The 23562-nt window shown below is 39.2% G+C and overlaps 1 protein-coding gene and 1 long non-coding RNA gene across 11 annotated transcripts in view; one reads left to right on the top strand and one right to left on the bottom strand.

The window, feature by feature from the left end:
• Positions 1-23562, top strand: part of LRP1B (LDL receptor related protein 1B) — a 666036-nt gene that overhangs the window by 23554 nt on the left and 618920 nt on the right. The gene's annotated exons all lie outside the window — the stretch shown is intronic.
• On the bottom strand, positions 13343-22914 carry LOC137858804 (uncharacterized). Its single transcript, XR_011098013.1, has 3 exons — positions 22231-22914; positions 18925-18974; positions 13343-18820 (listed from the first exon to the last, which is right to left on the bottom strand). It is a non-coding gene; the product is annotated as an uncharacterized lncRNA (long non-coding RNA).

The raw sequence follows: 23562 nt of genomic DNA on the forward strand, positions 1-23562 counted from the left end.
AACCAGCTTTGTGCATCTCAGGTAATTCATCATGGGGAACACGTGGAAAGGGTAAAGGTCATTTGAGGGAAAACTTTTCTGTAAAAAATAATTGAAAAATTCCCATATTTTCAAGGGCACAGAAGTGATGTGGTGTTTTCTCCAGACACACAGTTGGGTACAAAGTGGGAAGCAAGTATGGGCAGATTTCAGAAATATGCTGGTTTTGGGAGTACTGTGGTGCTGTGCCTATGGATGGAAGACGGAAGGAGGCACCAGCAACATCTGCCTGCTATTCTGCTGAGCTGTTGTTTCCCTTGGGGCTCAGTGTCTTCTTCCCTGGCCCAGAGCAGAAATCTCAGGAGGGAAAAAAAAAGAAAAAAAAAAAAGAAAAAAAAAAAGTCTGGGCAATATAGACACGAACTGGAAGGTTATTCATGAAATTTCTAGAATACATACATGTAGGTAAATAAAGAAAAATGATTATATATAGCGAGCTCTCTACTACCTATTTTTCTGCATTGTTAAGGAAATTTATTGCCTGTCTCAAATGAGATCGCTACCACTGGTAATAGTTTTACCCCCTTCTTCCTCTATTTAACTTCAAGGTTAGATATAACTTTGAGTTCCAATGACTCTAGGTTGGTTTCAGTAACACTATATATATTTTAGGGGAAATGTATTGGTTAAAATAAGTATTTCGTCTCCTGTAATTTTATTGACTTGTGTTAAAATGCATTGATTTTGGCTGAAATATTTGGATTTCAGGGTAGATGCATCTGTTCTTTTAAGAGTGCATTGGAGTCAGTTGTTGTGTTTCAACAAATACATCCCCATTGAAAAGCAAATTTAACATTTAAAAGGATTAAATGGATGTTAATCAGTCAGGCATCATATTTTCAAACATGTCAGTCTTTTTTTCTAATATGTGAAACATTATAGCACTCAAAAGCATTTTTTCTAATCATATTCTATTAATCTTATTCTTAATGTACACAATAGTAAACCTATTGTGTCGTGTTTGCTTTATTAAAATACGTGTTCAAATTAGTGATTTCTGTCTCTCTGTCTTAACTCAGGGTTAATGAGGTTGGCTGACTAATGCCTATTTAATTTCTCTTACCTCTGCAATGTAATTGAAGTGAGATGTGAATGCAACATGTTTAACCTCCCAGCAAACAAGAGCCTTCAAGCTCCTGGTCTGAAGCAGTGCTATCATCATCATCTGTGATAGCAGGTAATCAGTTGCACCTATTGATTTGACACGGATTTCCATCACTTCTGCCAAGTGTGTTGTAACCCCTCCAAAGCCTCCTAGTGTCTGAAGTTACTGCCTTCCCTTCCATGCCTCCTTTTCTGCAGTTAAAGTGGGAATACTTTCCTGTCTGTCATGGTGTAGAATAAATAGCAATGTTTTAAAAGCATTAGAAAGTTTGAAGCCTTTTGTTACCATCGGAGACCCAAACTTTGCTATTAGCGCACAGAGTGAATTTCTTTGGTGTTAGTACTGGAAACCAATACCCTGTACATTTAAAAAAAAAAAAAAAAAAAAAAAAAGGAGCTGCCTTCTTTGAACCAAAATCAATACCAAATATTTAAGCTTAAATCAATGACCATATTGTTTTTCCCAATAAATTAGCTTTCATATACAGTTATTTTGTAAGCTCTTTAGAGGGGTCCTCAGCAAATATATATATATTTTTTTTTCATTACATTCATAGACCCATATTTTCCCCTTTCATGTTGAATCCTTGGAAAAGGCTGTGAGAGAAGGAATCTGCAGTAGTTTTGTAGAGTCCCCTCTCCGTTCCTCCCTCCTTTTAATTCTCCACCAGTTTTCTCCCATCAGGAGAAGTTGGTCTTGCTCCCTTCTCCATGACTAGTCAGTAGCTCAGCTTTTTGGCAGGTTTATGTCAGAGATGACAGATCTATGGAAAATATGGAAGTGGTAATTCTGGACAAACTTTGGCCAAGCTGACTGTCCACATCAGCAGATGGAGCCTCCATGGGCCTCAGCCCCGCTGCTGGCACCGAAATGACCCTGTGGCTTCTGCTCCACACCTGCCAGTCTGATCCCGTGCTCCTAAAGAAAGTGTTATTTGTGCTTTTTATGTACCTCTGCTTTGCAGTGGGCTTGACAGGCTATAACAGGGATGGAGTAAGCAGGTTTATAAAGCTTTTACTTCTGTAAAAGAAGTACACCAGTGATACAGCTTTGGGATGATGTGGTAGGTGATGCTTGGCCATGATACTGGGGGTGGATGAGCCCCCCTTTTGCTCCCTTCCCTGTGCCATGAACCCTTCCCTCCTATAAACCTCTGCCTGGAGTGTGAGGGTGACATTAGAGTCAAAGATTGCTTAAAATGTGTATCATAAAGCCAGCTACAACATTTTTTAATGAAAGTATGTGTTTAATATTACTGCTGAATACCTGTGAGTAAGAGATGCGACATATACGTCTTACAGAAGTGTTGTGTTACATATATACATCCTTCCTGTGAACCTAACTTTTTTTTTTCCAAATTTTGGTTCCCAGCTAGTCATAAATTTCACATGAACAGTAGGTTAATATTCAAATTCTGTTATGGCTACCTTTAATAACATAGGTAACTCCTAAACATGGGAGTAATTTTCTTACATACTGCAGGAGTCTCTCTGCATACAGAGCTCCTGGTACCTCTTAGCAGCCATTATTCAAAGTTAAAGGCAAATAGACCTTTATGGGTTTAAATCCAACCAGTATGGCTTATCAGCAAATTAATGACTTACAAACCAAAAGCAATTCTGCTACATCTAATATTCCGCAACTGCAAACCAACATATTATATGCATTAATCAATTTGTCATAAATGAACCCCTACTTTGTATGCAGGCAAATAAAATAGTAATGCCACAACGTTCTTTATTCATAAACCAATATGTAACAAATAAATGGATTTTGATGTAGGCATATTTTATTGTACAAGTGAGGGATTAAATCCATATGCTTGTTACACAAATTTATATAACCTGTAAGGATCAATATGTGATATATATAACCCATTTTAAACTCTCATATGTTTGGTACTTCATAATTACCTCGATTTTATGAAAAGTTCCTGGTTTTAAGACAGTTCTAGAAGCAATTCAGACTTTTAATTAAAAATTTTACTTTGGCTTTAAAAAGGTCATTTTAGCCAAGGGGAGATAATGTCCTTTTATAGTAGCACATCTTGCTTCTCTTCCTAATTGATGTTATTTGCTGGCTGCTGAAGAATAATTCATGCTGGTGTTCAGGGGAGAAAAAAAAAAAAAGGAATTGCAGTAATGTTATTGCAGGTTTTTTCAATAATATTTTTCATTGTCAGAGTGTTCATGCTTTCTTGTTTGTCCTAGTAGAAAAGTGATCTTGTAAAGTAGTGATGCGTACCACTGTTTTTAATTGGTGGAAAAATGTGGTATTTTACTAATTAAGTACAAAAGACTGGCAGGATGTGTTTACTCAATAGACAGTAGTGTGTGCTGTGGCCCACTGGAAAATTAGCTGTTGAAGCATGCACCTGTCCACTAGCTTCCAACCCGTTCTCATCTGATTTCTCATCTGATTTTCTTTTGTATAGGAAAGTATTCTGTCTGTGGTGTTTGCTGCAGAGAATTAGCTCCAGCACTCTGAACATATGATGTACCTTTTAAAAATAGCAGATTATTAAATCTAAAAAAGAGAGAACAATATAACAGTTCAAAGAGAATATGTAAAGCAAGAGCTGAGCATCTTTCAAAAATCAGAATAAGTGGCCTTTAAATCCAAGAAAACTTTCTACGGAAATTTTTTCCTCTGAGGCAAAATGTTTTCTTCAGAGGATGAAAAGTGAAGGGGATACATTATGGAAAGCAAATCAAACCAAGTGAAGACAAGCTATAAATTGACGAAAGCAATCAAGGGAACAAAATGCAAAATGAGAAAAATAAGGGGAATATTTTGACATCTTGATTTTAAGAAAATCTCTTCCTAGCTTTTCTAGTGTCTCTAGGAACAGCTCTGCAGTTGTCTCATGGTGTCTGTTCAGCCCAGAATAACAGGAATAACAGGAACCTAAAGGTGAAAGTTGAGTAGTTATTTGTGGCTTAGACACATCTCCAGTAGCCAGATCATGTCCTACAAGGACAGAAAGGACAATTCAGATGCTATCTTTCCTTTGGTATGTGCATGGCATTATGATGCCCAGCCCAGAATCTCCAAAGAGCATTTCGGTATAATTCAAGAAACTCATGCATGTGGCTGAACTTAATTCACTTATTCCATCTACTTGCTTACAAATAATCTGTTTTTAGAACACTTTTTGGTCCTGAAATCATAACAAGAAAATACTTTCATTTCTTACCAAAGAAATTTGGTGATTGTCTTGCCATTATTTTCATAAAACAGTAACAGCAAGGCTTGAAAACTAGCAATGACTGCTGCATGTCTGACTTAGTTAAATATTCAAGATAATACAATTTACTTAAAAAAAAAAAAAAAAAAAAAAAAAGCTGTCACCACTTGTTAAGGCACTTCCATACTAAGAGATTTACAAACGTTTGCTGTTGGTTTGCTCTGAGAATCAAGGATCCTGCTGAGTGCTAAGAATTAGTGAAAATCAATGAGTTCTTAGTATGCAGAAGGTCAGATAGATATGTTTCTAAAATACAGAGATGTACAATTAAAGTATTACGGTGCATATGTGCCTTGTTTAAAAGATCTCTTTATGACAGATTGTTTCTCCCCTCAATCTATCAAATCATTAATTTTAAATCCCGAGGAAACACATTCCTATGTATGTTACTCTGGAAAGTGGTTATGTTGCATTGAGCATAATAATACATAGTTCTTCTGTTTTCTTTTTCTTTTTTCTTTTTTTTTTTCAAGTGGCTTTCAGAGCCATTGTTATCTTTTATGTTCGCTACAAAGTTATACCCTTTGTTTCCAAGTACATCTCGTGGACTCTTAATTTCAGTATTTTTTTTTTTTTTTCCTTCCCATAGACAGAATAGAGCTCCATCTCTGCACCTTTGCCTGCAGATCATTCCTGCATTAACATAGATTACTTCATTTACTGCCTGATTCACCTGATTTGGAGCCCGGATTTTTCCAGAGGTGTACCTTCAAGCTTGGCATACAAATATGTGGTTGGGTACCAACATAAGTAATTTGACCATTAAAATTGCAGAGCTCCCTGCGCTTCCCACAAAGTCAGATGAGTGCTTCTTAGTATTCAGGGATGTTGAGTTTAGCAGGCTGGGTTTTTTTGTTACCTCGTTTTTGTCGAGCCAGTAGAGTACGTCAGAAGTCAGTTGCAGTATTGGATGACATTCAACTCTTTATCGTGAATTTTGAGCATACAGCTGTGTGTCAACACTGTTTCAGATTGTCTTAAATTCTGAATAGAATTTAGAATCTGCTGTCTTTCTGGGTTTATTTTGAGTTGAAAGTCCATTAAAAATATATATATAAAATCAATTGGGCTAAGTGCTTTTCTAATCTCCTTCAAAGACAACAGCAAAGAAGAGATGGTCCATCCCACAGCTGGTATCATCACAATCCTGTCAGTAACCCATGCCTGCTCTTGTTAAATAAAGCCATAAGGGATAGCATGCATTAATCCTCCTGTATGCAACTATAAGAAGTATGATATATGCGTGTTTATCTGAAAAGTAATATTTAGTGGTTTGAACACTGCCTCTGAGCAGTGAGGGACTGGATAAAGAGAAGCAGATTTCTACACAGTGAATCGGGAAAAGACTTCTGATATTGGAGGTGAAACTACATTTAGAGGTGGTCATGAGTTGCAGAAAGGGAATTTCCTTATAGAAATGATAAAAATTATTTAAAAAATCACCATGAAGATGTATAGCAGTGGGACAACTGCACAGTAGGGCTGCGATATCTCCATCTTTAGAAATCCTCAAGTGTACTTCATGAGACCAAGCAGCACCTGACCCACCTCTGAATTTAACTCTGCTTTAAATGAGGGAGTTTCTCCAGAGTCCTTCAGAGGTCTCTTCCAATATACAATAGTATGATTCCCAAAAGAGGAGGGTCCAACCAGTATCACTGTTTTAAGATTCCTCCTTCCCAGTTAAAACGGAAGAGGTAATTCTGTCAGCAATCAAAAAACCATAGGGGCTGTGAAAGAAGCCTTTAAGACTTACCTGAAAATTGCATCAAAATAGTATGCTTCTAGAGGAGAAGGTCACATAGTTGAGGCCAGATGTATGTGTTTCCAGTTAGCTTACATCATGGTTTATTTCTAAAAAGATTTGTAAAAACTAGAGTATTTGAGCAAACCATTATTGTTAGATAGCACAAAATATCAAAAGTTCAAGAAGGAGTCACTATGTAAATCTGTAATGGAAATTTTCAGCTTATAAAAAGCTTTTCTTTGGAAAAGCTGTTTTGGCTGTGAACATTTTTCTAGCCAATTCTGTAACTGCTACAGGACACACATAGGGTAGCTGATAATACAGAGAGAGCATTGTCAGGTAATGTTGACCTCAGAGGTGGGTTTTCACTGAAAATCAACTTTTGGGTTGCAAAACTGGCTACGATAAATATGACGAGCAGCTTTATAAAGAGGAGACTGACAGCTTTAGCTGTGCACAGTGGCATTGATCATATTTGGAAAAAGATTGAAAAAGACGGTCAGGAAAGGTTCAGCTTCAGAATTTTCACTTTAGCCTGGGCTAGTCAAGTGGTGTTGATCCTCGGGCGAAGGTAGCCTTGATGTTGACTTTGTCAAGACTATAAAAGCGAAGCAGAGGAGATGAAGTGTTGCCTATGCACTAAAGACCGTACAGCATGCTTTTCTTGTTGCACTTGAACAACTGTGCAACTGTGGAGACAATGCAATGGAAGTGGCATTTGGACAAGGCACCTGCACTGCCTCCTGGTTGAAGAACTTTAAGAATGAATGGTTTGGGGTAATTGATATTCTGAATTGCAGCTAGATCAGAGATTCTTTGACTGATGCCCACTTGTATTGGAAGAGCATCCTTCAGTGCAAAGAGCAACCAGCCACAGAACGTGTTCAGAAACTATGCAATGATTTGATTGTCAGCATTGGGTTTGGTGGAGCAGAGCCAGTTCCAGAAACCTCCAGTGGAACCAGTGGAGCACCAGTGGCTGTTCCTTTGATGTGTTTGTCTTGCCCTGTGAGGTGTGAATGTTTTGGGGAGAAACCTTTTGAAGTGGTAGTATGTGTTTGTGGAGCTAGATAGAACAAAAAGGAACTTCACTGCTTATTCTGCAGACTGTATGCATCAAAGCATTGAAAAGTATTGCATCTGGAAGTTAGCTGTAAGCAGAGACACATCATGACTAAATTTTCTGAGGAATGAAACCTCCTCAGGTTGTTGCAGTGCAAGGTAGAAATCACTGTGTAGACGTGCTGGAGGAGACTGTGGTGAGCCAAGTTGCTTGTGGGTGTAATTATCTGAACAAAAGCATGGGGAGACAGAGGTAGCCTCTGAGGGGGTATCCTCCTCAGTCCTACTGAAATCAGAATTATATTTCAGTCTCAGACACTGAGCTTGTGCATTGGTCCCAAGTTATGAAAGTTCCTGACAGATCTTTCTGTGCTAGGAGGAAACATTTTATGGATGAAGGACAAAGCTGTTTTGGTTACTGTGGTAATAATCAGAAACTGGGGAAAAAAATATTCTTGGAGCTCTTCAAATGCACCCAATCTGTGCCGCTGGTATAACAAATTACAGGAGTAACATGGGAAAACACAGAAAAAGCTACTCTTATTTTGAAGCAACAGGAGTAGAAGGGAAAGTTAAGGGCTTTCTGACACCTTTTTAGTTGTACCAGTACTATTAATTAACTTGAGTTTTAATTGGGGGAATAGAGGGGACTGAGAATTAAAACAAACGATCCTGAAATAGTGCTCAGCAGGGCCAGCAAATTGCTGCAAGATACTGAAAAGCTGAAAGATTACAGGTCTGCTTAGTTACAGGAACTGCTTTAGGGACCACAGGATTTGAGAGGAGAAAATGCTTCTTTGGGGACTGATTATAATGTGGAGAAATCTCTGTAAATGATAATGTCAGCTGTAGAATGCTCCTCCCAGGGCAGAAGAACTAGGGACAGACAAATTTTAATAAATGTTTATCTTAAAGTCTGTAGAAGTTAAGAAATACCAGCCTAATATACTTTTGGAATAGCCTGGCTTTAGCAGTGACCTTGTTTTATGTGACTTCTTGCATTATTGCTTCTTAATTTATTTATCTAATAATTATTTATAATTACAGAATTGATCTGTTTGAAAATGTTTTTTCTTTGTGTAGACATCCCTATCATAGTTTATTACTCTGATAGGCATGGAAAAGTGTTAGCATATATCCAGTATAAAAGAAAACTCAATAATTCTCCAATAATCCAAAATAATTGTAGTAAATTGTGTTGTTTAATGTGTGGCCTTAATTTACCTGTATGGAAACTGCTCTTCCTCTGGCCCATTGGGACCTGTGATCTCACACAAACAGGTCTTATTTTTCTTTTTGGCTGGGAATGCTATACAGAGGTTCAGAAGAATACCAACTTTTATTAAACTTATATGTTCATCTAAAATACTAAAGGAGTTCAGGTTTTAGTTTTTTGACAGCACTTTGGGTCAAATTCCTGTTCTAGCTAAATTGGTTCAGTCTTCCCAAGCTACTCTACTCCGAGTTTCTACGAGTATAAACAAAGCTTCATGAAGCATAACGTGTCTATGACCGTTTCTGTAAATGTAGCAAGGAAAATCAGACAAGATGGATAGATCAAGAGGAAAAATCCTTGCTAACCAGTCAACTTGCAAAAAAAGTAAGAAAAGGAGGAGCTGTAAATGAATTGCTGACGTAGCCCAGCAACCTTCTTGAAGGTGTAAGAGGAGAGGTGTGAAGGACAGGAGTGACTCAGCTGAGATGTATAAATCTCAAACTTCAGGCATTCAGTTTCTTTTCAAATGCTGTCATGTGTACTAATCCCAACTAAACCACTGTTCATTCAGTATTCATGAAGGAAAAGTCATATTTTTAAGTCAGCTTCAAATAAAGCATTCCTGGTACTGAGATCAGCACTGGGATCGGTATTTTCAACATGGATGTTGAAAATTTTGGATTTACAGGTGAATTTTGAGAGATGGTAAAATAACAGAAAAAATAAATAAATGTCAACCCCAAACATAAATGAAACAGTTTCCATAGGAACACAGATGTGCGATGTTTGTGTATGTCATATTTAGCAGCGTGATTGCATGTTTGTTCTGACCTTACAATTGAAAAAGGCCATTTGAGAATTCTGGCAGTTGAGGATCCTAACAAGGGATCATTATGCTAATGGCTCCTGAAATATCCCTAAACTCCTATGTTAAAGTTCATAGCTGTAAATGGCTCACAAAGAACCCAAAGTATAAACCATTAAATGACTGAGTTCCACTTTACCCTCAGCAGAGTACTCCGCTGGCTGTTGGTACAAAGAAAATATGCATGAAAATGTTCTTTAATGTATATCATGGTGATCTTGAAAGCCAAAGTGGAAGCAACATTGAGCGGTAACCTTTATCCAGTAAATACCGTGTTTTCGTAGGTTGCCATTAGGGTAAATTTCCCCTGGGGCTGGTTTTGTGGGAGCTGCCTGCTGTCTCACAAAGCCGTACCTGCGTCGGCAGCCCCTCCTGCCTCTGGTGCCTCTCTCCCTGCAGAGCTGTGTGGTGGTTTGTCTTCCTTTGTAACACGGCTCTCAAAGCAAAATACATATTTGTAGAGATGTATAGGAACTCTATGGGCGTCTTTGGAAATGCAGGTGACTCAGTTAACTTGTAGATTGGTGTGAAGTATTTCAGCATCCATAACTCTGGTGTTTGAGCTGAGTTTTGTAGCACTTGCAACATGAGTAGAGTCCATATGACATTTTCCATCTGTTGACCATCCGATAATTTTAACGTCTACTGATTTGAGCATGCAGAAGCGTTCACGTTGATAAAAAGCTTTCCCTACTGGCTCCTGTGGCTCTGCTTTTCTTCTCCTGGGCAGATTCAAAGTCGCAACCTGAGCCGTGGCCACGCTGAGCCTCAGCAGGTGCCAATGGCACTTAATCTCCTCGGAGGCACCATGCCATGACTTGCTCGCTGTGCAATTCCCTCATTTCTGCTGCAGTTGTAAAGGGGGCCTAAATTGGAACATAAATTGTCTCTAGTTAATTATTTCATTAAATGAGCAATGTGGACCGCTAAGCATTATTATTCCCATTTTACAACTGGGGAAACGAAGTTAGCGGTGTCTTAGCGATATGGATGTGAATACGTAGTCGCATAGCTGGATTCTCATGAGTATCATAAATAAGACCAAAATCTGGCATGTTTCAACTGTTCTGGTCATTGAAAACAGACTGGTAATGAAGACAAATTTGTGCATACGCTGTACTTGTTCTGAATGTACAATTTCTACTCATCTCTGCTAGAATCAAATGTGAGGTCTGAACTCTGGCTGCAGAATGCTCCAGGATAATTAGCAAGCACAAAAACCCGAATCCCAGAATAGGATGTAATAATACTGCTTATCTTTTTGTTGTAGTAAATTCAGGTGCTCTAAAAGAAATCTCTGCTTAGGCCCTCTCTTTCATCTGGCACGTGATTTTTGTGGAGATAAGGGTATGCATTATAATCCGGAGGTATTTTTTCAAGGCTTTTTATGTTATTCTTTTTTTTTATTCGATAGAAACCGTTCTTGAAGAAAAACTGTTTTTTTGTTTCAGATTACCTTTCAAAACAGAGGGAATGTGTGACGTGACTGGGTGCTTGTAATGACTTCCTTACATTCCCAAACATTTCCTTTAAGGCTTGCCGATGTGTGGGTTTTAGTGCTTCCTTCAGTTAATCAGAGATGTCTGAATGGAACATCAAGGACTCTCAGGTGAGTCGGTGACTACTCTTGGAGTACTTGAGTTGTGAAAGAAAAAATTGGATTTCAGCAGCTTTAGCTTTCACGAAGTGACTTATTAAAATACTTTATTTTGGCTCATCAAATCACCTTGCAGTGCAAAAACAGAATGGAAATTACAGCTGCAAAATGAGACTGGTGTCAGCATATTTTTTTTTTCCCTCCGGTAGGCAATGCTTTCCCAGATCTAAATCTTCTTCGGCACGCCAGGCTGAGGTTGGAGTGGCATTGCTGAAATGCCTTCGTGGGGTGTGCTTATCGATTCCTCCTCCGATACAAATGGACTGAATGCAGGGTGTCATCTAGGCTTAGAGGAACGCTTTCCCTCAAGGGTGATTGTCCATGTAACATGCTATTATTCATTGCAGCAGATGATTGTATTATTGAAGTATATAAGGAGTACAGGCACACGTACACTTCGGTGCTGTAATTAGTTGTGTTTTTTTCCTTAGCGTGACCTACCAGCAGCACTGGGGCATTGCAGGACCTCATAGGCAATGCAATATGTTGTTGATAGCAGGGAGCCGACCTCCTGGGTGAGATATTTGTGGGATCCTGCGGGGAGCCGAGGAAATCCACGCTTTGGAGGCACGGTGCCCCGCCGAGAGAGCTTTCACAGAGGCACTCGCTGCAGCTCGTGGAGAAAATGCTGAACTTCTAAGTGCTCACCAGTGTGTGTCTCATCCAGCCCAAGGGAAATAACTGGGATGTGTTTATAAAACGCGCTCTTGCCGTCAGCATGCAGGAGGGCATGGGAGAAAATGGGATCCCGTGTCGCAGCAGCCCATGCTTGTTATTGGCATGAAACAGCTGAGAGAGGGGTTGTGTGGTGTGTTGTAACTAGAAGGAAGATCGGTAGCTGCCATGTCTACAGGCTTCTTGTGGGATGAGTGATGTGTAGTTTTATTTCTGATTTTATTATCGGTCTGTCAGTCTTTTTGAAAGCATTGCTGAGGAAGAGTGGCTCGCCATTAGGAATCCTTAAAGCTTCTCTGCAGTCATTTACTATGAATGTATGGCATTTATTTCACATTGTAGGGACGTTTGTCTTTTTACCTTCTAATCAGGCACAGCAGGCATATATCTGCATATTAAAATGACTTATGAATAGCATACAAAAATGTGGTGCTGGTTTCTAATAGTGAGGGTCACGTTTGGTTACCAAAATTTGTCAGCACTTCCCAGTCAGCAGAAGCTGGTTTTGTTGTATGGGGCTGATACCAATGAAAGGTCTCATTTAACTGCAATTTGCAGTCAATGAATAAAAATGCCAGCCCTAAATTTCAGCCTGGAAAGCAGGAGCAAGCAGCTAGAGGTTCAACCTATGCCATTTTGTGTCGGGTTGTTAGTGCAGTGGGTAGCTTGGGTCTCCTATGTTTTAATATTTCAGGTTTAAGAGCCAGGACAATTTGTAGAGTCCCTCATGAATCCTGATTCTTCTATCAGTTCCCCATCTGTAAATTAGGGGTAGCTCCCTAAGTAGGAGGTCTTCACTGGTTCCAAAAAAGTAATTATTTCCTTAAAATCTTCAGAGTCCACACCTTTAGTAAAATTTCTCATGTAGTAATAATCACTGCTCTTCCCATGCTCAGAAAATAAACGATGGGTCTGTTGCTGTAAGACCAGCTCTGGTGGCCATGCTGAGAGTAGTTATGTTAATCACCGCAGGAAGGCTGCATTTCAGAAGAGAAGAGAAAACATTCCTCTACTCGTTTTTAGAAAGCCTTTCAAGAAAGACTTCTTCCTTTTGGGTGCCTGTGCAGCGTAATCTGGAATATTGTTGAACATCAGGTGGACCAGAAAGGGGTGCTGAGTGGTACCAAGAGTTGATGCTCCCTCTCTGAACATCTGGGAGGCTTCTGTGTCTGAAATGTGCAGATCCCCTACCATGTCAGCCACAATCTGTGCTGTAGAAGCACAATTTCTAATGCAAAGTAAAACAAACTCGGAAAAAAATTGATACGCAGTTTCCTGCTTTCATCCTTACATCATGTTTTTAGCCTAAATAAGACAGCTATGATCAGCATATGCTGATGAAGGGTGGCATTTTGTTCTTTGGGTATTTGCTTCATCACTGGCATCTGTAGCCCAAAGGAAAAATCCAGCTAAGGGCTCCTTGGCAAAAACAACTTCCAAGTCTAGTGCTACTCTCTCCTGTGGCCATTACCAAAACAGCAGTGGCTTGAGGTAAAGCAAATTAGAAAGGCAAATGAAGTTTCTGAAGAAAATATTTTATACCCTCGTGCATTTCGAGGTAGGTTTACCAACCAGAGTCGTCTTCCCGAGGGAGCTGAACCCCCTCTTATCCGAGGGAGAGTTGGCTGCTTGGGATGAGCTGAGGCATTGCTGGGTTTGCCAGGTCTCCCCAGGCTGTCTTGCTTCTTCCTTGGACCTGTGAACCTGTAATGCTGTGTTGGCCTGCCTCACTGCTGAGTTTGTACAATAATGCTCCAACATACTGATATCCACAGAGACAGGATTACAGTCTATAAAAGGCAACATTTTCCAAACTTGAGCTTTATCTTATTTAATCATAGCCTTAAACTCTGCTCTGATTAAAGTCGCAGATCCAAGTGCATTTGTGTTTTTTCTCTTTGCATACAATTGGGGAAAACCAATTCCTCACAGGGTGTTGCATGACAGTCTGGAAAAGGAAGCAGATGCAACCATTTTGCAGGTTCATCGAAGTGTTTAAAGAACACATATTTGGCTTTCAGGATATTATCAATCAAATGCTTATTTTTGAGTTGTTGCTATCATCCAAGTCTAGGTTTAAAGATCAAATCAGAAGGTCAAGATTTCAGACATTTCCCTCCACGGACCTCTTCTGGGCATATGGGTTTTTGATGCAAAGATAGATGGCTGGATTTTCAAAACTGTTGAATACATAGCAACTGCAAATGATCTCCAAGGGAAGACTTTTAAAGCTCCAAAAGGGCACAGAGCAGCTGTACCCTTTAGCAACTTGAGGAAACTTCATTAAGTGAATGGGAACAACTGTCTGCTCCGATAACCTGCTACCCTGTGTAGGTGCCTGGCTCTCAGCTAATGTTTTTTTTATGCCTTGGCTGCAGTAATGCTTCTGAAGCTAGATAGTCTCTACTCGGAGCATATTTGAAATTATGAGCCAAAATTTGTGTGCATTTTACTGGTGTGTTGTTGTGATGCTATTATTTTTCTATCTGCACTTCCAGTAAAAATTAATTCCTTTTTATAGTTTCAATATATTTTCTTTATTTTCTAGAATGGCTTTTAGACCATTAATACTCATTATTTTTTTCAATCTCCTCATGAATACAGTCATGATATTTTTTTCAGTCTCCTAATGAATATGGTCATTATATATATATATTTAATCTCCTAATGAATACAGTTGTGACATATATATTTTTTAAACTAAGAGTGTGGCACAGAATAAACTGCAATACCAAAAATCAGACCCATTATTTGCTGTTCTCTTATGCAAAGTACTGCACGTAATCAGACGGATGGTTAGAACATATCTTAAACAAACAAAAAAAACAACCCTGAATGTTGTGCTACACTACCATCAGATCCTTAATTTTAAAATATGTGAGGGTTTTGGTGCAAAATGAAATGCAGTACAAAGGGCTGATGATCTTTTCCTGCAGTCCTAGCTATATCACTGCAGTGTAAAACTCAAGACCAGCTACCATGCAAAGCAGTTGGCACCGAAGAGAAAAGATACAAAAACTTTCAAACCAGCACAAAACAAAATGAAAACAATCTCCTATCAGAAGCATCTCAGAAGTGTAGTTGCCTTTGAACAGTGACAACTAGCATTTAAATTACAGAACGGACCCAAGCAGAACTGCAGAGCACAAGAGGAAAATATGTAACACGTGGGTCAGCTGTGCTCCTCTGAGCTTTTCTTGTCTCCAAGGGATGGCGATGGCAGATGAATGCTCTCAAACACTGCAAGAATAGTAATACCTTCTGGTGTTTAATATTAGTCCTTCAGTGGAAGGCCTCAAGGTGTTTTCTTTAATAATTATGTGACTAATTTTAATATCCCGTTAAGGGAGATGTGGTTGTGTCCCTTTATAAGTGCTGGAAATGAAGTTGTGTTTTGATTTATTGCAGCTTAGAAATATGGTGATGGTAAATCTAGGGATAAAATCAAAGTGTTGTTAGTAGAGCAATTGGACATTTTCACTCTAGTATGTCAAAACAGGAGAAATTCATTCGTTTTCCCTTCAAGTTCAAAAGCTACCACTCTCCTAGGCTGCCTGATTTTAGATTTATCTCATTATTTCCAAAAGGCCTGTTTCTGTTCCTGGTAGGTGGACGGTTGTACAGGACTGCTGATCTGCCCTTTCCTGCCGGAGAGGTGTCTTCATTTTGCAGAAGCCTAAATCTCCCAGAGAAGAGCTGTACTTAAATTCACCTGAATATATAAATCAATGAGTTTTAAAAGTGGCCCTGATCTGGATACCTGGTAGCTTTTTAACTCATTAAACCATGTAATAGGTAAAAGGAAATAAAAGCAAAATAAATCAGTGGTGAGGAAACCAGATATCTTTCCTCCTCTGGCTGTAAGAGCGGAATTCAATGGAAGGTTAGTGCTGGCTAGGACCAGCTGTACTTTAGGAAGACGATGTTTGCAGTTCTCAGCATGGTCTTCCACAGCATCTCAGCAATGATCATCAAAAGCCTTCGATGCCAGTAGTGCATCACTTGGAAGCAGAAAATGCCAGTGGTGTTGGCTCATATGCTGATGTATGAGATGATCAATAGTAATGGAAATTAATTGTCAAAGCACGCCACCAGGTAGTGTACAAACCTTAATTAACCTTTAAAAATAAATATGAGGTAAGTAATACTGTCCCATGTCAGACCTGGTGGTAACGGGAATACAAAGATAAGCCTGGCTGTTTTTTGTTTGTTTGTTTGTTTGTTTGTTTGTTTGTTTTTTCCCAAAAAAAGTTGAAAAAAGGGGAAAATCTTCAAATCCTGGGGTGCAGTTTTGTGCGTAAGACATCAGTAAAAAAACAAAAACAAAAGTGAATCATCCCTAAAAGTACCACTTTCCCCCACCTATGCCCAGCAAAAAGGTGCAGCAGAAGAACAAAATTGGCAGATGGTGCAGAGCTACCGCTTTTTTTTGCCCGTGTTTGTTGCAAGACCAAATCTTCACTTGCAGGCTGTACTTTTGGAAGTGCATTTTAAAGGAGATTTTGCTGATAATGGAAGGGTTTTATTAGATTATTTTATAGATGTTAACAGCATGGATTTATGCTAGCATCCAATGAGAACACCCAGTGATTTAAATCCCGAAATGGAAGCTGTGCATGCCCTATTACATGTGTCGTTTACTGTTGAGGGTGCAGATGCAATTTTGTCTGCCTGTTGCCACAAATCCTCCGGCACTGCTTGAACTCTTTGCTTTTTCTCCTAGCATATACAACAACATGTCCTTGTGACATATTGTGGGCTCTTCCGTTAGATTTGATTTTTTTTTCCTCTTGTTTACTTTATTGCACTGACTTAAGAAAAATACGATACCATCCTTGTCACTGCCTTAGGGTTTTTTTCTATATAAATATTGTCTTTTTGATGATTCCGAGAATTCTGAGAAAAAAAATATTGATTCATCTATGTCAGAAGGCTCTTCTGTATCTCATAAATATTCTTTTTGTCAAGATTTAATAATTCGTTGTCCAAGCCAGTGCTTAAGTGGAATAGATTTATGTTAATACAAACTTTCTTTGGTATTACGATGATCAATTTTTCAAGTGAGGAAAAAAGGGAAGGTGTCAGGAGCGACGAATGATCACATACGCTATGGTTTACTTGTAACCTCAGGATCAAGCCTGGTGATTTTGAGGAAGAGTTCATTGGGTAGATGTTAAAATGTATTTAGGTATTTTTTTGCACAGCTACCTATAGAAGTATCAGCATTGATCAAAGGCAACACGTGTTGAATTGCGAAACGTTGGCAAGGTGATATTCCACACTTGCCTTGGATAGCATCTGGGAACATGCAAATCAGGGAGTCGGTATTCAGATTTCAACGGAGAGTGAGAAATCCAGTCCAGCATGCTCGAAAAGCGGTGGGACGCTTCCCTGTGCTCATCCCCCGGCTTGCAGCCAGCTGCGAGAGGCTTTCCACTGCTGTGGGTAGGAGGCCCTGTGATGGGCTAAACCAAACCCCTGCTGGAGGGAAGAGGGGTTAGATTTTAAGATGCTTCACACGTTGAGGAAACCACAGTGATTCCAGCTAGAGTAGATGAAGATGAGTCGAGGTACTCCATTTTACTAAGGATGACAAATGCCACTTTGGGGCCAAGGAAATGCATAAGACTGGTAGGATGTTAAACTGTGACTAAATGCATAATGTAGCCTAGACAAACTCTAGCTTTTGGAAGATCTCTTCTAATTGGAAAAGGAAGTAGAAAACACTGTTGCCTCCCTTCACTGACCTGCTTTATTAATGTGTTTTTTCATGCGGGTGTTCTCTCTCAATGCAGAGTTTTGCTGCTGACTTTCTAACTGTGAGGAATACGATTTAGAAATAAATCAGTTCTTAATTTAATTACCTGGGCTTTGTTTTTAATTATGTGCTCCTACTAATCGAACAACAAATTATGTAAAACAGACAATGGAGAAATAAACGTGCAGGGTATTTTTCTTTGCAGTTCTGGTAAGTCACTGCCTTATGAAATCATACCTCATCCACAAAGTGAGTTGGGAAGGTAAACTAGAATTTAGATATGTATTGAAGTTTTATCTTTTAATGTGACTTGAAGTTTGACTTGCTGCCTGACGAAAATCAGAGGGTTATATTTCTTTCTGCAGCAAAGTTTCAGACCAATGAACATTCTGGCAGGATGAATGAAGTTTAGTTTCAGCGATGACTGTACAGATTGCCAGATTATATTGTATATAATTAGCATATGTTGTTCAAAATTCTTCTTGGTTTACCAGTGAGAAGCCAGAAGTGCTCTCCTGAGATCAATGCATTTTCTCTGCTATTTACACTGCTGAAATCACAATTTAGCTCATTGTGTGTTTTTATAATATGTTGTACACAACTGTGAATACATATTTGATTATAATAGAAATGTGATTAAATTTCAGCTTTGTTCACTTCACCTGCTTTTGCTCACTGTATCTCTACTGAGATTTATGCCATCGTTAGAACTCTTCAACTTCTTCAGATGGCTGCCAGAAAAAGCAAACCAGCAAGTAACAAACAAACAAACCCCTTCTGCCAAGACCTTGATTCCTTTTCCTCCTACAAACATGGGCTTCATCTCTGCCACTGTGGCAACTTTGAAATAGCGGTCTTTTTATGCAGAGAATAAGTATAATTTCCTGCGTGTCATCTGTAGTGTCTTGTTTTCCAAGAGGACAATTTAAAGTTATGCTGCTAATTTTACCAAGAGTATGGCCCCCCAGAAGAAGCTTTCTGTAGCACATGTGGAGTAGCATGCACGAGCTTTCAGTAGTGTGCGGGAGTGCCTTATCGGCATGCACATGGGCTGCCCAGCGTGAGTAGTGGCTCAGTCTTTCATGAGCACTTCTGCAGTCCTAAGCACCAAGTAGCTCCAGAATAACAAATAAAACCCTACTACTATTATCGTCGTGCCCTCATACGTGAGCGGCAGGCTCTTGGGGTAGATGAGCACTCTTGCTTTACGCCCATTGACATGAGCTGAAGTTCTCTTGCAGCAGTTTTTCCTTTAGTATTGCATTCAGTTTTATGAAGTAAGCTTGTGTTTATTATCATCTTCGCTCCCTATCACAGGCAGAAAATATAAGAGATTTTTTTTTCTGAAAATGAAGGCTGGATACGATCATGGAACTTGCTTGTCTCTAGTGCCTTGAATTTGTATGACATAGTTTTCCTTTTTGTCGGGAACAACGTGCAAGCCACTGGCTGGATCAATAGAAATTGATTTTAGAATAGTGAGTAGAAGCAAACAATTGCATAAAAGGGGAAATAATCTTATGCTGAAAGCAATTGGATAATACACATTTTACCCGTAACTGATGGGTTCATAGAGATAAAAATAAAGCCAGGCATTTATGACCTGAAAAAAAAAAAAAAAAAAAAAAAAAAAAAAAAAAAAGTTAAATGAGGTTTTAATTCTGATTTGAGATATTTTTGTGCCTGATATAGAACAAAGTATCTAATTTTATTCTAAGCAGGGTGGATTTTTTTTTCTTCATCTTTGCTGGCTTATTTCTGTTTAGTTGTGAAAGAAGTGTGCTAAGTAGCCCCAGAAGGGCTTTCAAAGGATAGATTGCTATTGCTTTCGGTTGTACAAAAAGGTTAATTATGGAGGTTGGGAAAATGTTGCTGCTTTAATGATAAGGGACTACTATACAGAAATGACTAACTGAGCTAGTTTTCACGGTCATCTTAATTTTAAAATAAATGACAAAACATCAGGCTCCTTGATCATTCTAAGCGTTAAAAATGAAAGGTCCGACATGCATGAGAAATACCTAATGACCAGAAAATCTGGGATAGGTAAAAGAGGAAGAGATCAACCAAAAATAATTCATTAGAATTTCTGTGTAACACGATCTTTTCAAAACTAATTAAAAATGTAAAAAAACAAAGTGGTAGAATTTTTGCCAGAGTTTATAGACTGTTAAATAAAACAAAATTTATAATAAATTAAACTGTAATTTTATACTCTATGGTTCTCTCCATGGGTCTTATTCTGTCATTCGAGTCAATTAGGTCCTGAAGGATTTCAAAGGAGAACAGAATATGGATTTTATCCTTGACATACTAAAGTTGACGTATTGCCCCCAATTTTGCACAAAGTGAATGAATAAGGGAAAGACCTATTCAAGATTTTTGATTTTTTTTTTTTTTCCAGGAATGTGAAAATCTGTAAATTACAGTGTTTACTAGAATATACAAGAAAGCCTGTACCTATCAAATTAAAGATTGATTGCTTCAGAGCATCATCCTTGAAAAGAGTCGAGACCAATGGTGGGTAAACCTCCATAGGTACCAGAAATTCACATTCTGCTTAAGTGGGTTTTCTTATATGAATTCATTGAGTCCAAAGAAAATTGCTCTGGGCTAGTGAACCTCTAAGAAACCTTGCAATAACTGTCTGTCTGCTGAGATTGTCTCAAACAGATGCCCTTGAGGGTCATCTCTCTTCTCAGCACACACAAATGGGTGTTGGGATCCAGTGCTGCTGTGGGGGGAATGCTTGGTGCTGAGCTGCCAAGTTACTCCTGGCAGGCTTGCACGGCAGAGGGGATTCTCCTAAGGCTAGCTGCAGTTTTTGTTTTAATACCATCTGTATCTATTACCTTACGGCTTTTGATGTACCATGATTATCGTAAGTCATCTGTTAGATTCTGAATTGTGTTTGAAGACCAAGCGAATAGTGCCAAGCCAACGAGGAGTTCGAGTATTTCGTGTTTCACTTTGTCTTCAGAGATGGAAGAATTTACACTGAATTTTGATGGAAAACATTTTAGTCCTATTCCACCCTACTCTTGACTGACTTGAATGAATTTAAAAACATCCTCCATCTGCCTACTGTGCAAACAGAATATCTGGAGGAGGCGACCAAGCAACAGCTTCATCAGTATTCCCAAGATACTTCATTTGGTTTTAATTCTTCAAAATCCAATAGCCCAGTATTTCACAAATTGATGATAATTGCTTGTTGCTGTTGCTGTCAATGAAAAAATGCCAGTATTCAAGTAATGTAAAACTGCAAATACATTAGAAATTAGCAGAAATTAGGTAGATGTTTGAAGGCTATTGTATTAATTTATAATTCACAAAATTAATGAGTTTTGTATGAAAGTTAATATCTAGAGATATTTAGAATGAAAACGGTTATTAGAAACTTCATTAACATCAAAATGAAGAAATTTTTGCTTTTCATATTCATTTTCCATGCATTTGTTTTGCAGTTCTGAAATGTGTTAGTCTTATAAATAGTGACAACATGGGAGAAAGCTGTGGAATTTTAGTAATATTGGGGGAACTGGTGAAGTTTGGGATGTCGTTAAAGCGATAGATATGAGAATTATTAGTATTTGCATAATTTATTTCTCTTTGTTTCCTGTTGGTGTTGGTTCTTTAATACACATGGAAATGGAGGTTTTTTTTAGTGTTGCAGAATGGGATTGGCTCTCCCTTGGAGTGCATCTGCAGGAGGTTTTAAGGTCGGTGGTGGCACTTGCCCCATGGCATGGTCCCATGGACCCTGCTTCCCAGAGCAGGCACAGACCGAGCTTCGAGTTACGGGAAATATCAGGAGGTTGCAGCTGTTCCTTAAAATGCATCTGTATTAAATAAATAGGTATGTTTATGGGCTTCTGCAATTCTGTGGTTTCTTTTCCAGCCTTGTTGGTAAGAAATAAAAGACTTGATTTAGTCCCAAAATCATGTAGAACGTTGACTACCATAGTCTACAAATAAAACTGTGCCTTATTCCAAAGAGTCCCTACTGAGATCTTGGCAGTGACAAAATGCTGGGACAATGTGGAGTTAAAGGAAACACTGCTCATGAAATAATGTGGGAAAGCCCTTCAGAGAAGCCGGGTTTTGTTGTGATGAGATAAGGAGCTGTAGCTGCAGGAGGAGACTTGGTTGTGGATAGAAAGGGCATTGCAAAGGAAATAATGGGGCATTGCAAACTAAAAAAAGGCACCAAATGGTAGCCAAAGACCTAAAGTAGGAAAACATTTAGCAGGAAAACACAGTGATGAACAATAGTTTTAGTAGTCTGTGAGTTTATAGTTTATTTAAGAGAATATTTTCTCCAATGATTAGATCAAGCCAATGCATTGCTGAAGGCTCCCCAGTGTTTGGAGCTTGCTCACCAAGCCTCTGCTCTCCAGAGATCACTTGGGCAGTGGAGACTCCTGGCTCAGGATGGTATTTACCTCCTCTCTGGTAGACTACATTTCACTTTATTGGTAAATTTTTGCACATGCAAAAATGTATTACATATAGTATGTCTTGAAATCTCCCCACCCCATAAATCTCAGAGGTAAGCACTTGGCTTTGTTTGATCTGAAATAATGTAGTTTTGTTATGACAAATACCTCCACTTGCTTTTGTTTCAGATAAATATAACAAACAAACATTTTTATTTGCTTGTAGTTACTCCTAACTAGCATACGTCGGTTTGGAGCACCAACAGCATATATAGATGTAAGAGTTAACCAGGACTTCAGTGTAATTCTGTTTGAGTATTTAGCCATTATTTCATGCAAGTAAAACCACCGAGTTGCTTATTTAATGCCTTATTTGTTTATATTGAAAATCAATTAGCATGGCCCCTGCGGTTCCCTTACCTTTTCTCTTTGGGTATTCTCACCAGGGGATGCTCTGCACAGCATGCCCATGGTGTCCAGCTGCTCCCGTGGTCCATGGGGGTTCCCTGGGGCAGGGAGGTGCCAAGGCAGCACAGTGGGGCAGGGTGAGGACACGGCACAGCAGGGGCAGACCTGAGACTGCAGAGCTCTTAAACTTGCTCTTAGAATTAGCTTTAATAGATACCAGCTTGGGTATTGATGGGAAGATAATAGAAAAGGAAGCGTCATTGCATTATTCTGCTTACTGATGGCTGAAGAAGGCTCAGTTCTAGCCTGTGCTGTGAGAACACTTGCAATTACCTCTTATTATTATTCTTATTTTGCTTTTGCTAAGAGATGGAAGTCCTTTAGGCCCCTGGGGGGTGTGCTGGAACAACGCCGTGGAGTGGTGGGGACAGGGCTGAGGCACTGGCATGTCTTTCTCATTTGCTGCCAGTTCAGCTGGTGCTGGGCCACCGTGGCTTCGTATCTATCCCCTCTGAGCAGAGCAGCCAAGTGGCAGCACGTCCAAGCTGTTTGCTGGGCATTTCTATCACTGCTTTGAAGCAGGCATATATTCCCAAGGGAGCCTCTCTTGAAGCCTCCAGCATATTTTTGCACTGGTGACTGTGCCTAAATTGGCCCACGTTAATGAAGGGAGTCATATATGTTTGCTACACTGAGATAAACCAGTCTTTTTTTAATGGAAAGTCAGTGTAGTTCTTATTTATCTGTGCACAAGTGCAGATGTTGATATAAACCCTTCCAGAGCAAGGAAGCATGAAGCAGATGTTGCGCAGTGAACCCCGCACCTTTCTTCTGGCATTCAGGTACCGGACTGGCACCATGAGGCTGTTGTCAGCAAGACGTGCTTGCAGCTAACAAATCTCCAAACAAAAACAAATGGCAGTGACCAAGCAAACAAGATATGTGTTAATAAGAATGTTATTTTGACAGGGCATGCGAAGGAGTGACAGAGGGGTTGGGTGAGTAATGCACAGCCAGAGCACCCCCAAGGGCAGCCTTCATCTGGCACAAGGAGCCCTTCTGGCCGTGACAGCCCTTCATCTATCTTAGCAGGCATTCAACAAGAATCATGTACTAATTTCACATTAGAACAATCTATGCAAATAATTAGTAAAGAAGCTCTGGAAATTCAGCAGTAAAACCAGATCCTGTAAAATACTGGTTTTTGAGTAGTGGTATCATGGAACCTCCCAATGACCAGAAGATGTCTTGGTGATTTTATTTGGTTTATTTGGAATCTAAATATATGTTTTATTTTTCCTTTTAATTGTAGGAACAGAGAAAGAACACTTATTTTTAAGAAGG

Source organism: Anas acuta, chromosome 6 (assembly GCF_963932015.1).
Source record: "Anas acuta chromosome 6, bAnaAcu1.1, whole genome shotgun sequence".
Lineage (NCBI taxonomy): Eukaryota > Metazoa > Chordata > Aves > Anseriformes > Anatidae > Anas > Anas acuta.